Below are 15,394 nucleotides of genomic sequence, written 5' to 3' on the forward strand. Positions count from 1 at the left end.
ATGTATTTCATTTTTGCATTATATTCTGAGATTACAAAAAACAAACCTGATCGCACTGGCCAAGATGGTTAAATTTCCAAATGGAAAAACATGGTCAGTCACATAAGATTTTCTAGTCCACCTTTAAAAAGTTCCAAGAGGAAAGCAATTTCTCAAATATGAAACACCTCAGCCAAACCCAAAGATGTGCCTTTCCAAAATTTTAAAAATAAAATTTACCAATCCTAACATCCAGTAGTATATACAATATAGATATCTTCCCATCACTATAAAGAATATTACAATTTAGGAAGTTGCATGTTGCTGAGGTGTGGGAAGATATGACACCAGTATTTCTAGTACCAGTAGAATTACCCCTGGTGGACAAGATTCAGCAAATTTCTAGACCAGGACAGACTAAGGAAAATGTCTGGAGATCTGCTTTCAAAACCTGGCCAGTGAAAACCATATTTATCACAGGAAAATAGTGTCAGGAGCACTTGCTTTGGGCATCTCATAAGATGAATCAGCTGTGGAAGAAGTCTAGCGAAGCTAAAGGAAACCTTCAAGGTGATAGACTGGCACAATTCCTATAATCATGGACTTGAATATGCCATTTCATTAACTTTATTGTTCATTAGGGTCCTCATCATTAGGAATCAACAGGAACTCTGCTGTTATCAAAATTTAAGCAATCTGATGAAAATATGAATGGGTGGACAGCCCCCACATCCATCAGAAGAATTCACTTCAGAGAACATCACTGAAGTTACAGCTCAGGGAGAGAAACATGTCTGATCAGAGCACACGGGAGCAAATGAAAGAAGAGGAAGAGAGAGTGAAACACATCATGGCCCATCAAGCCCTGAGGATGATATTCCTGCCCTCAGGAGCCAAAGTACAGTGAGGACCAGAGGGCTGGCCCCATAGCACTATGGGAACAACACTGGCGGCACAGTGCAGGAATTGCACTCAATCTGACCACAATGTACTGAAGTGAAACACTAAGGGTATGCAACAGAACAGCCAGGGAAACAGAGCAAAGAAGTCCCCAGGGAATACCAAAATTAGACTTTAGGTCCAGGGTGTGGCACCCCATTAGACTCAACTGGAAAACACTCCTAAATATCAAAAAACAGACCTTGAACTATTTACAGGTTTTTCTTTTTTTGTTGTTGTTGTTTTATTTTCTCTTGTTGCTTTGTTTTGCTCTGTCTTATTTTTTGTGCATATTATTATATCTGCAGGTCCATCTAGATAAGATGGGCAGAATAAACAATCTGGAGGAGACAACATCTGGACTCACGGTTCTGGGGGACGGGGGGAGCATGGGAGAGGAGGAGTCAGGGGAAAGGAAGTGAGTATTAACAAACCAAAAGACAAGGGAACAGCAAGTAATCCAAAATCGATGGCGAGGAAGGTGGACGAGGCCTGGTAGGGCTTGGTCAAGGGCAATGTAACCGAGAGGAATTACTGAAACCCAAATGAAGGCTGAACATGATAATGGGATGAGGAAGGTAAAAGGAAATAGAGGAAAGACCTAGGAGGAAAAGGGCATTTATAGAGATCTAAATATAGGCATGTACATATGTAAATATATTTATATATGATGATGGGGAAATAGAGCTATGTGCATATATTTATAGGTTTAGTATTAAGGTAGCAGATAGACATTGGGCCTCTACTCAAGTACTCCCTCAATGCAAGAATACTTACTTTGTTCTATTAAACAAGCATTCCATGATGCTCACCTTCCCAACATGATCGCTGAAGAGATAGTGTGTGCATAAGCAAATGTGAAGAAAGTTGATGGTGCCTGGCTATCAAAAGATATAGTATCTGGGTTCTTAAAAACTTGAAAATAAAAAAGCGGCTAACTAGCAATAAAGCCCACATGGAAGAAACACACCAGCCTATGTAATCACGAGGTGTCTATGGGATCAGGTATCAGGCATCAAAGAACAAAAAAAACCATATCATTGTGAATGAGTGGAAATGCGCAGTGGAGACCCAAAACCCATCTGTAGGCAACTGGACATCCCCTTACAGAAGGGTCGTAGGGCGGTGACAGGTCAGTCAGGGTGCAGTATAGAACCAATGAAACAGGCAACTTTCCTCTAGTTTTTAATGCTTCCTCCCCCTTACTATCATGATCCCAATTCTACCTTACAAATCTGGCTAGAGCAGAGGATGTACACTGGTACAGATAAGAGCTGGAAACACAGGGAATACAGGATAGATAAACCCCTCAGGACCAATAATGAGAATAGCGATACCAGGAGGGGAAGGAGAAAGTGGGGGAGCAAGGGGGAACTGATAACAATGATCTACATATAACACCCTCCCTGGGGGGAGGAACAACAGAAAAGTGGGTAAAGGGAGACATCAGACAGTGTAAAACATGAAAAAAATAATAATTTATAAATTATTAGGGTTTGTGAGCGAGGGAGGGTGGAAAAGGGTGAGGGGAAATGAAGAGCTGATACCAAGGGCTCAAGTAGATAGAAATGTTTTGAGAATGATGATGGCAACAAATATACATATGTGCTTGACACAATGGATGTATTATGGATTGTGATAAGAGTTATACGAGCCCGCAAGGAAATTATTATTTTTCTTTATTAAAATCATTCTATTAGGCCTTATACAACTCTTATCACAATCCATACATACATCAATTATATAAAGCTAATTTGTACATTCATTGCCCTCATCATTCTCAAAACATTTGGTCTCCACTTAAGCCCCTGGCATCAGCTCCTCATTTTCCCCTTCCTCCCTCCAGCCCCTTCCCTCATAAACCCTTGATAATTTATAAATTATTATTTTGTCATATCTTCACTGTCTGACGTCTCCCTTCACTCACTTTTCTGTTGTAGTTCCCCCAGGGAGGAGGTTATATGTAGAATCTGATCCTTGTAATCTGTTGCCCCTATCCACCCCCACCCTCCCTCGACCCTCCTGGTATCACCACTCTCACCACTGGTCCTGAAGGGGTTCATCTGTCCTGGATTCCCTGTGTTTCCAGTTCCTATCTGTACCAGTGTACATCCTCTGGTCTAGCCACATTTGTAAGGTAGAATTGGGATCATGATACTGGGTCCGGAGGAAGTATTTAGGAACTAGAGGAAACCTGTATGTTTCATCGTTGCTACACTGCACCCTGACTGGCTTGTCTCCTCCCCTTCTGTAGAGGGATGTCCAGTTGCCTGCAGTCCCCCTCATTCACAATGATATGATTTTTGTTCTTATGATGCCTGATACCTGTTCCCTTTAACACATCGTGATCTCACAGGCTGGGGTGCTTCTTCCATGTGGGCTTTGGAAATGATTTTTTTTCTTTAAAGAAAGAAAGAAAATTGAATGGGTGATTATCAGCAGAAGTTCTATGTGCATTGCCCCCCCCCCGCCCCCCACCAATTCTATTGAGTCAAGTAGACTCTTGTGACCAGTAGCAACACGGCGTCTTCAATTTATTTTCTGTTCTCTGGTGACCCTGGAATGCCTCCATTTCTTCCCAATTCCTTGGATTGAGAGTCAATTAAACAACAGAAAACTAAAATACAGTCCAAATCATCTTTCAAGTAACCTAATCTGAAAGGGCTTTATGGTTTTAAAAGTCTTTGGGTGAGTTCTTACTGTCTTACGATGAAAGCATAAATCAATTTTATGGCTTAAAAGGTTTTATCAAACCAAACCAGTTGCTGTCGAGTTGATTCTGACTCATCCACCTCATGTGCGTCAGAGTTGAATGTGTTCCGCAGGGTTGTCAATGGCTGCTTTCCCGTAAGTAGATTGCCAAGTATTTCTTCCAAGGTGCCTCTGGGTAGGTTTAATCTACTCACCTTCTCATCAGCAGCTGAGTTCTTTCACTGTCGGCACCACCTAGGGATCCATTTAGGAAACCAGCTCTTTTCTTTTTCACAATTTCCTCTCCTTCAAACTCTAGCTAATATGTAATGGTACAAATACTTAGTTCCGCCCCTTTTATTGGATGCAGGAACCTTCAAATGCCTCCACTTTCAGCTACTCCTTTCTGCTTTGTCTCCTGTTAAACAACGAATATGTCTCCCTGAAATATATGTCCATTTGGCTAGCCCATGCTACTCAGCATTATGTAATGGCCCTCCATTTTGGTGACCTGATGTAGATATCCTATGTGTTGTAAATTCTAACTAAATAGAGGATTAGTAGCAGTTGCATTAGTGAGTCAGGAGGTAGCATCCTAGTAATAATTATATTTTTATTTCATTTCTTTTAAGAGATTGCACAGGTGAGAAAAATCAGCTGGACTTATTCCCATGTGCAAAAAAGAAATCTTGGGAGGATAGAGTATGCTTTGGATCTAGCATTAGTGTGATAGGAAGCTTCTAGATGCAGGAGAAGACCGATGTCAAGACACATCCATCTTGACAAAGGGTGCTCATCCAACAAATATTAAAAGGAGACCAGGACGTTACCCCCAATTCAGGAGAAAAAGAAAACCTTTCCCTAGAATTTATGTCAGGAATCTGGACTTCTAGCTACCTAAACTAGGAATGAATGAATATCTCTGCTGGCACCATCTTCTTGTGGCGTTCCTGTTGGAGCAGCGCTAGGTAACTAAGACCTCCTCTATCTAGGAACATCTTTCAGGTTTAGTGAGCAATAACGTCTTATAGGAGCCTTTCTTTCCCTGTCCCACATCTGCTAGGTTCTCCAGAGCACCTGCCTATACCCAGGTTATCATCTGCCTTCTTTCCAGGCTACAACTTGTTTGGAGCTTGAGCCACTTGGTTTATTCGGTGTATGGACAACGTTCTCAGTGCGAAGTGTATCTTTGGCCCCCACTGGTTGAGTTAACTGCACAAATTACAAAAGCACAGCATATCCTGATAGAACTTACATTAGAGCAATTGTTGACTCGTGTTAGCTAATACTGGGGCACAGGGTGCGTAAAACATTCATATTCATTTCCTTCAACATTCAGTCCAGGCCCAAAGGTTAGTTGTGTTTTCTCTCTCTACATATCACAGTCAGTTTACTACGTGACCACCTGGCAGGTACAAGTAGCTTTGTGGCTCAAGACTTCCCCTATTTCCCATGCACGCCAGTTCCCATGATGCAAGTGGCAAGTACTTATCACACATACAAGCATCCCCAGTGTGTTTCAGACAATTAACAGACTTCATTTTTCAGATGGGAAATTTATGAAAAGTTAAAAATATCTCATCTGTATTCTGAAGCTGAAAAAAATTTATGACTATAATCATTGTTATTGCTTTTATCATATCGAACTAAAAATCTACCTCTGAATCTAGACTAAATATGAACATAAAGGATAAAAATATGGACAATAAATCTTTGTGTTAAAATGTTCGTTTATGGACTGCAAATATGCAGCGCTGTGTTAGGTGCTTTTTGGCAATTCCAATTTATTCCCCATTTATCCACAGGAAAAACTCAGAAACAGAGAGTTGGTGCAACCATCCCAAGACCCTACAACTGGCAAAGGGGCACCGATGGCATTTGACCATGACTTTGTGTCAGATAGCAGAGCAGGAGGGACAGAGCAAAGGCTTTTGAGCCACATGACTTGGATTTGAATCCAGGTTAGTTACTAAATTTTAGGGTGTGACCTTAGCACAAGTCACTGGTCTTTCATGGCTGTTTCTCCTTCTATAGAATGAGGATAATAATATGTATCTAAAAGTGTTGGTTAAATGTGCATGAGATAACATGCAAAGCAACAAAACCATTGTAGATATTCAAAGAAGGAGTCAGCTCCTTTTTGTAGCTTGTGGTTGCAGTCAAGACAAAACTCCAAGCTCTGAAAGCCAGCAGAAGCTGCCTTATTTGTTGTTTTTGTTGCTGTTGTTTCAGTTTCAAGTTTGAAAGCTATTTCTCCATTGCTGTGCATGTGATCATTCACATGTCAGACAGTCGTAAATCTCATGTGAGGCTGCTATTTTGGGGTAAGCATTGGACTACTAATAACCACGAGGTCAGTGTTTCAAACCCACCAGCTGTTTGTTCTAAGAGGGAAAGAGGAAACTATTTGCTCCAGTAAAGATGTATAGTCTCAGAAACCCTATCCACCTCATGACTGTGTGCTTGATGTTTAGTATTATGCAAGCCTGGGCTTTCAAGTAGGTGTAGTTTTCTTTATCTGTAGCCATCACTGCACATGAGATGAATGGAGAATCAAAATGCAATTTTCTCTATGCAGGTAGGTAAATAAAAATAATTTCATGACATGAGATATAATATATGTGTGTATATATATATATTATATATATATAAAGTCTGATAATAGCTATAAAATTTTATTTCCTGAGCAACACTGAGCCAGTATGTGTGAAAATAAATATTTTCATGAGAAATATTAAGTGGAAAACAATCCAAAGAATGCATTTTATAATTGATTTATCTTAAGTGAGTCACTAGCAGGGGATGGTTAAGTGCATTCTCGTTAAATAGAGGAAGTTTCTTTATTTCAAAATATCCCTCAGGAGGCAGCCATGTCACGAGTCAAAGCAATCTCCTTCTACTTTTTGACATAAGTGACATTGGCCAAAGGCCCTCACCGCCCGAACCTGTTTCTGCATCTGTAACATGACCACAGAAATAACGACCTCAGTTTGGTTGTAAATAATGCAATTACATATGTCTAGTGCTTAATAAGGGCACTTATATAACATTTGATATGGGACATCCCCTGGTATAAACACTTCAGTTGTATTTTTTTTAACTCTGTACAGATGTTGGTGAAGAATATTAAACATACCAGGAACTGCCAAAAGAATGAAGCAATCGGGGTGAGAAAATGTATGCCCAGAATGCTCCTTAGAAGTGAGAATGGAGCGACTGGGTCTTACGTGCTTTGGGCATGCCATCAGAAAGACTCGTCTGGGAGAAGGACATCATGAGGGTCGGTGAAAAAGAGGAAGACGTCCAAGTGATGGATGGACATGGCGACTGCAACAATGCACTGCAATAAAGGGACCCTGTGAGGATGGAGCAGGACCGGGCAGAGCTCACTACTGTGCTGAGTCCAAACTGACTCAAGAGCAACGAACAATCACAGCAGGCATCATTTGCATAATCTTATGAAATTGGTACTCTTATTCTCTTTAGGTTGCTGACGAGGAAGCTAAGGCCACACAGCTGGACTGTGGTGTGGCTGGATTCACACCCAGCAGTTTGATGGAGAAGTTGTGCTGTTAGCCCTTGGAACTAAGGGGATACTCATCCACCTTTATTTAATTTGTTTTAAGTTTTTAATTGGTTTGATTTAATTTGTTTTTATTTTAAGAAATATTTGTTAAAAACAACTGGAATACAACCTGTGGAAAATAATTATTTCAAAGAACTATACAAATAATTATTTCAGCTTTAATTAGTATTAGCAAACAATTATATTGTTAATGACGTTCATCATTAAGAAGGTAGAAATGCACACGTAATACATTGTTGTTGCCACTTGGCACAGAGTCGGCCTCAACTCAGGGAGGGCTCATGGTCACAGCACAGAACTGCTTTGTGGGGTTGTCTTGACCATGAACTTCACAGAGTCGATAGTCAGGTCTTGTCTTCCATGGGGCCCTTGGGTGGGTTCCAACTGCCAGCCTTTGGGTTATCAGTCAATTGCAAACTACTTGGTCTAATTGGAAGATCAAGGGAATGTAAATAAAATGAAATAATGCCACGAGCTTAGAAAACGTAGACAAGCACATCAAAAAGCCTAGGAGAATGTGGAATTTGTTTACTGAGCAAGACCGCTTTTTTCATTCTTGCTTGCTTTGGTTTTAGAATATAGTCTACATAAGTTCTTATAGATGTTTTAAGGGACATTTCTGGGTAGCACAAACCGTTAACTTTGACCACTAGCCTAAAGCTTGGCATTGAAACTCACTCAGAAACAAGTCACAAGACAGTCCCAGCGATCCTCTTTGAAAGACACAACGTTGAAAACATTGTGGAGCAGTTCTGTTCCTGGTGGCGTCAGTCATCCGGAGTCAGACCGAGCTGATGACAACTGGCAACAACAACGATAAGCAAGCAACCAACCATTAAGCACCAAAAAATGTTAAGCTAAACTATACCTTTAATTGAAAAATTAAGATTCTTCTTTCAAGCACCGTATGTTTTCTCAAAAAATAATGTTATATAAAGATTAATGACATCTAGTTTGATTTTAAACATTCTCTTAAATACATATCCCATACTTATCTCTGCTTTTATCCATTCAGGATTACTTGAATACATACCCTGGTATAGTTATTGGGTGCCATGGACAATTCACAGTGGCCCAGGGTGACAAGAGCAGAACTGGGCCATGTAGTTCTCCCAGCTTCAGGTTTTAGGGGAGCAAACCACTGGGTCTTTGCTCGCACAGAGTGAAGCACTAACTGTTTCCTTAATGTCCAAGCTCTTACCCTTTGCACCAATGGGGATCCTAGAGTTTGGATAGTTAAATAGTCCAAAAGTTATGTGTTAAGTAGTCAAAAGATGTGTGAACAAAGTAGACAGAAAGATGACCAAAATGTGGAGACTCGACTCTTAGAGTTTGCTGTTACTCACAAGGTTTTCTACAGTGAAGAGAAAAGCTGGAGACAGAGAGAAGGCCTGAGCGGGTTCCTCTGCAATGCCCTGGACTTCAGACACTTTAAGCGCATGATGAATATGATGAGATTCATGGTTAAACTTTTTCTTGACAGGAATAGGAAAGTGGGATTGGAATTTTGAAATATGGGAGCAAAGAAATAATTCAGGAGGTTTATTACTGTGGCCGTTACAGAAGTCTAAGTGTCTGAAGAAAGGTAGGTAGCATCAGTGAGTCTGATGGGACAGAAACAGTGAAAAGATATTCACTCTGACCTCAAAGAAGCCCATGTAGCTCTCTGGGCTGGGTGTTGGGTTGCTAACAGCAAAATCAGAGGTACAAAGTCACCAGAATTTGCCTGGCTCTGAAAGATGAGGGGGTCTGCTCCTGTAGAGAGTTAAATTCCCTAAAACTCTATGTAAGGATCTTTGTAAGTCTGAATCAACATCACAGCAACAAGACCAACAAGCAACATCACAATCAACTGAAAAAGATTGAATTTGTTAAGGATATACATTTTCTTAGATCCAGAATCAACATCCACTGAGGCAGTAAGCAGTAAAAAAAAAAAAAATCAAATAGCATATTGCATAGGGAAAATCTGCAGCAAAAGACCTCTCTAAATGGTTTTTAAAAAAGTAAAGCTGTCATTTTGGGAACTAACGTGCACTTGATTCAAGATATGTGTTTTTTTAATCATTTTATTGGGGGCTTATACAACTCTTATCACAATCCATACATATAATTGTATAAAGCACATTTATACATTCATTACCCTCATCATTCTCAAAACACTTGTTCTCCACATAAGCACTTGGCATCAATTCCTCATTTTCCCCCCTCCATCTCCACTCCCTTCTCCCTTATTAACCCTTGATAATTTATAAATGATAATTTTGTCATATCTTACACTGTTCAACATCTCCCTTCACCCACTTCGGTTCCCCTTCTCTACCCCACCTTCCCTCCACCTTCCCGTTATCGCCACTCTCACCACTTGTCCTGAAGGGATCATACGTCCCATATTCCCTGTGTTTCCAGTTCCTATATGTACTTGTGTACATCATCTGGTCTAGCCAGATTTTTAAGGTAGAATTGGGATCATGATAGTGGGGGGAGGATGTATTTAGGAACTAGAGGAAAGTTGTATGTTTCATCATTGCTACACCGCGCCTTGACTGGCTTGTCTCCTCTCTGTGACCCTTCTGTAAGCATATGTCCAGTTGCCTACAGATGGGCTTTGAGTCTCTGTACTATCCCTCATTCACAATGATATGAGCTTTTGTTCTTTGATACCTGATACCTGATCCTATCAAAACCTCGTGATCACACAGGTTGGGGTGCTTCTTCCATGTGGACTTTGTTGCTTCTGAGCTAGATGGCTGCTTGTTTACCTTCAAGCCTTCAAGACCCCAGACGGTATATCTTTTGATAGCCGGGCACCATATCAGCTTTCTTTACCATATTTGCTTATGCACCCATTTGTCTTCAGTGATTGTATCGGGGAGGTGAGCACACATGATATGATTTTTTTTGGTTCTTTGATGCCTGATATCTGATCCTTTGGGCACCTCGTGATCACGCAGGCTGGTGTGCTCCTTCCATGTGGGCTTTGTTTCTTCTGAGCTAGATAGTCGCTTGTTTACCTTCAAGTCTTCAAGACCCAGATGCTATATCTTTTGATAGCTGGGCACCATCAGCTTTCTTCACCACATTTGCTTATTCACCCAATTTGTCTTCAGTGATGATGTCTGGAAGGTCAGCATCATGGAATGCCAGTTTAATAGAACAAAGTGCTCTTGTATTGAGGAAGCACTTGAGTAGAGATGCAATGTCCATCTGCTACCTTAATACTAAACCTATAGATATATGCACATATATATATTTCCCTATTGTTATAAATATAAATATGTACATGCCTATATTTAGACCTCTATAAATGCCCTTGGCCTCCAACTTCTTTTCTCTATTTCATTTTACTTTCCTCTTGTCCCACTATCATGCTCAGCCTTCATTTGGGTTATAGTAATTCCTCTCGGTTATATTACCCTTGATAATACCTTATCAGGCCTCCTATACCCTCCTCATCACTGATTTGGATCACTTGTTGTTCCCTTGTCCTTGGGTTTGTTAACACCATTTCCTTTCCCCCCACATTCCCCTCTCCCATGTCCCCCTGGAACTGTTAGTCCTGTTGTTTTCTCCTCCAGATTGTTCAGCCAGCCTATCTTATTTAGACAGACCTGCGGAGACAATAACACACACAAGAACAAGACAGAGCAAAACCAAGCAACAAAAGAAAACAAAACAACAACAGAAAGCCAATGACAAAACAAAACATAACACAACAACAACCAAAAGAGAAAAGCTTGTAGTTAGTTCAAGGACTGTTTGTTGACCTTTAGGGGGTGTTTTCTGGTTGAGTCTGATGGGGTGCCAAGCCTTGGTCCCAAAGTCTATTTTTGGTATTGCCACTGTTCCCCTTGCTGTTCTGTTGCATGCTCTTAGAGTTTTGCCTCAGTGTGGTGGGATCAGCTCAGGTGCAGTTCCTACACTGGAACTCAAGACATAATGTTTCAACCACTTCATATGCATGTGAAAGTTAGAAAATGAAGACCAAAGATGTATTTGAATCAATTCAAAGTGTTGCAGAAGAAGATGGAATAAATGGAGACTGTCATTAGAATGAATAAATCTGTCTTAGAAGAAGTCCAGAGGTGAGAATGGTGAAATGTAGTGTCTCAGAGGTACCAGTGCTTGGAGAAGGACATGAGGTTTGGTAAAGTGGAGGGTCAGCAAAAAAGAGACGGATACTCAGTGGGTTGGATTGACACAGTGGCTGCAAGCATAGGAAGCTTGCAGAATAAGATGCTGAAGTATTTCCTTCTGTTGGTATGGGATCAATATTAGTTGGAATCAACTCAATGTTACCCAACAACAACTCTGTCCTCAGCTTCTACTTGAAAGGCTAAAGCTTCAAGCTCACAAGTCACTCCTTGTTTGAAAGGTATGACAGTCAGATTCCATAAATAGTACAGCTATGGATCAGTTCTACTCTGTCCTATGAGGTTGTTATGAGTTTAAATAAATTAGATGGCAATGTGTTTAATTTTTGTTTGGTGGGTTGACTTTTTGTCTTGCTTTTCACAACTTTGCCTCTATGGGAATTATACGTTACTAATGATCCAGAAGTTTTCAGTTAGAAAAATATATCTATTGTTATGAATCAGTGCAAGATATTCCTTATTTCCCTATTACATTCTTACACAGTTGGTTGTCTATATGTCTAGTTGGCTACAACTCAGGGTAAACCCGTGCATGATAGAACCAAATGGTGCCTGGTGCCGCAGCATCTTCATCATCTTTGGTATGCTTGAGCCGCGCCTTCTATCTTACCAAACCAAGTGTTCTCCGGCAATTGTTTCATCTTTATGGTGTATATAAAGCAAGATATTCAAAGTATTAAATAATATCGTATTACTCATAGCGCTGTCACTACTAATTTTCGCAAGTAGATAACCAGGCCCTCCTCCCTGCCCCTCTCTTAGGCTAGAAGCTCTCTCTGACATCAGCCCATCAATGGTGACACTGCTGGTATGAAAATCCCAATGGTAGAGATTACAGCATCTTATTAACATGAAAGGCACCACAGCACGTCAAACTGGCAGACAGGTGGTGGATATTCTTATAGAAATGGTTATTGCACAATAAGGAATCTGAGGCACAAAGAGAGGAAGCAACTTGCCCAAGGTCACACAGCTGGTCAGTAGCAAAGACAAAATACAAACCTGTTTTGTCTGAGGCTGATGGTCTTTCATCCCCACCCTCTCCGGTACAATTTCCTGTTTTCCTCACTCTCTTTGACTCTTGGCCTTTGAATCTGCATCAATTTTGCCCTCTTTTGTTTCTTAATCTTCTCGACTACCATCCAACCTAAAGCCTTTCAAGTGTGGAAGGACTTAGATTTGAATCTGTGCAACAGCCATCTTCTCGCTAACCATTTTGTCTTTACATCTCAGCCATTTGCCTTCTGTGCCCTCTAAATTCACTCCCTCTAACGATACTGCTCTCAAACACACAGATTCCTCTCACCTTCATTTTGCTAGGCTCCTCAGAGTACCTTGTCGTCGTCCTTGATATGGACATCATTCCTCTCTTCTTGAACCGATGCTTCACTTTCATTTCTCCCATGCTGCGACACTCAGCCTTTCCCATGTGTTCCCAGTGCACACCAGAGTTCCTCCTTCCCATTGGCCAGTTCCGACTTCTACATTCTGGAGAGAGGCGTGTGTTCGTTTGTTTGCTCTCTACAGCTATCTTTCATGATGGTCCTGTTTATTTACTTTCCATGTTCCAATGTTAATTATCAGAGTAGATTATATCTATCGCTCAGTCTTCCCTCGTCACTAATGTTTCACGGGCCCATGAAAACTTCACGTGGAGGCAGTGCTGCTGTAACAGCTTACTGCCAAGCAGATTCTGTGCACAAAAGCGAGCAGCTGCAGTTGAGTCTCTTTTGCAGCAACCTCATGTGGGTGACTTTGCAGAAGGGGATGCTCTGGGGATGATCTCGAACCGCCCACCATCCAGGTAGCAGCCAACTGTGATAGCTGCTCGCACCCCCCACGGACACGATTTTCCATCCCTCCTCTTCCTCATTGAAACGGTCACCTCACAGTGGCTCCTTTCGAAAACATTCAAAGAAGAAGACACAGAAAGGATTCATTCTGCTGCTAGTCAAAGCCTTTTGCATGGTTCCCTTCTTCCTAATTGCCTAGACTTCATTGTCCGTGAAAATATATGGCCAGCCACTATTTGTTGTTATTATGGTTAGATGCCACCTCGTTGGTTCTCATTCATAGTGACCTGGTCACCTGAAATGCAGATATTTTTTTCTGGATAATTGCAGACAATTTGCTGGCATGGTGAGTTACCTGTGGGGCTACTAACTACAAGGTCTCCTGTTCAAAATCACCAGCTACTGCATGGGAGAAAGATGAGGCTTTCTACTCCTGTTTAAGAGTTACAAGCTCAGAAGCTCACAGGGGTACTTCTACGCTTATAAGGTTGCTACGAGTTGGAATTGTCTCTATGGCAATGAGTTTGTTCTTGTTTTGAAAGAAAGAGAAGTCTTTGTCTAGAAGGTATACCAGCTAGGAAACCACAGCAGAGCAAAGTAGACTGTCTTTGTGGTGTCCTGTTTGAAATAAGAATACATAGAGAATAGTTACCCCAGGCTTTGAGTTATACTTTGGGAGCTACATATAGATACTTTACATTAACTTAGGTTTCAGGGTAACAAAGGAAACAACTGTTGCCTGTGAGCAAGCAAACAAAACCATGAAGTTTCTAAGTCTTAGGCCAGTCTCCAGATGTCTTTGCTGACAGTCCTCACTTATTGCCACTGACTTTAGGATCACTAACATTGACCCTTCAGGACAGGGTAGAACTGTCTCTGTGGGTTTCCAGGACTGTAAATCTATATGGAAATAGAAAGTCTCATCTTTCTCTGATGGAACGGCTGGTGGTTTCAAACTGCTGACCTTGAGATTAGCAGCCCATCTCATAACCCCTATGCCACCAGGGCTCCTACAAGTAGACCGCAGGCCCTAGCTTACAATCACTAACAGGTAAATAAGAGAAGACGCTCAGCATTATCTGGCCCTTTGAGGTGACATCCATGACCAACCTGTCTTCTTTTGAGCAAAAGGGTGAGTTACAAAAATTCCCTGGAGACTACACAAATAAAGTACCTTAAATTAACTGCATTTGGAAGGGTTATTTTTCTAACTATGTTAAGTAAAATAACTTGGGCTCCAACCCTCTATACAGCAAACAATGGATTGCCTGGCTAAACACCAGCCTCACAATTGTTCCCATGTTTGAACCTGTTGTTACAATCATCGTGCAAGTTTACAGAATTAAAATGAACCCTAAGGATGACAGTTCCTTTAACAAATTAAACAGAAAATTACCATATGATCAAGCAATCCCACTTCTGGGTTATATGTGCACAGAAATAAAGGAGGAACTCAAGCAGATCCTTGGGGTGACAGTGCTCATCGAGTATTACTTGGCAGTGATCAAAAGGTGGAAGCTGCCTAAAAGCCTATCAACAGAAGAATAGCTAGGTCCCCACGTTTAATGGCCTACCACTCCCTTTTCTGAAAGAAAAATAACAACGACTCAGCACTCTCTTGACAATTAAAAATGTTTGTATAGTTGGGGGGTGGGGGTTGAATGGGAGCTGATATTAAGAGGGACTGTTTTGAAACTGATTGTAGTAGCAATTTTACAATACCGTTTGATGTACTTGAACTATGGAATGATATGTATGTGTTAGCACCCAATAAAATGGCTCTGAAAAATACCTTTGTACTATAGCTCTTCATCCAGGGTAGTGCACATATCTAATTATGCAGCCCCCCCCCGGATCATTCCAGCACCCCTTCCAGGGGAGGTAACACCCATTTTGGGATACATCCATAGAATGGAATATTTTTCATCCATAATGAGAAATGAAATTCTAATATGTGCTGAAACTTGCATGAACCCTTCAAAACATCATTCTGAGTGAAATAAGTCACATACAAAAGGACAAATATTGTAGGATCAATCCCACTTTTACAAAACATTTAGAATATGCAAATAGACTAGATAAGGACCAAAGTTTATTAGTGGCTATCAAGCGGAAGGGAGCAGGACTTAATGCTTAGAGCACACAGAGTTCTGGTAAAAGGTGATGTTATAATTTGCAAATCATTAAGGGTGATGATTGAACAATAATTAACATGTCACTGAATTGTTCATGGGGAGAATATTGAGATGCAA

The sequence above is a fragment of the Tenrec ecaudatus genome, chromosome 8 (assembly GCF_050624435.1).
Source record: "Tenrec ecaudatus isolate mTenEca1 chromosome 8, mTenEca1.hap1, whole genome shotgun sequence".
Taxonomy (NCBI): Eukaryota; Metazoa; Chordata; class Mammalia; order Afrosoricida; family Tenrecidae; genus Tenrec; species Tenrec ecaudatus.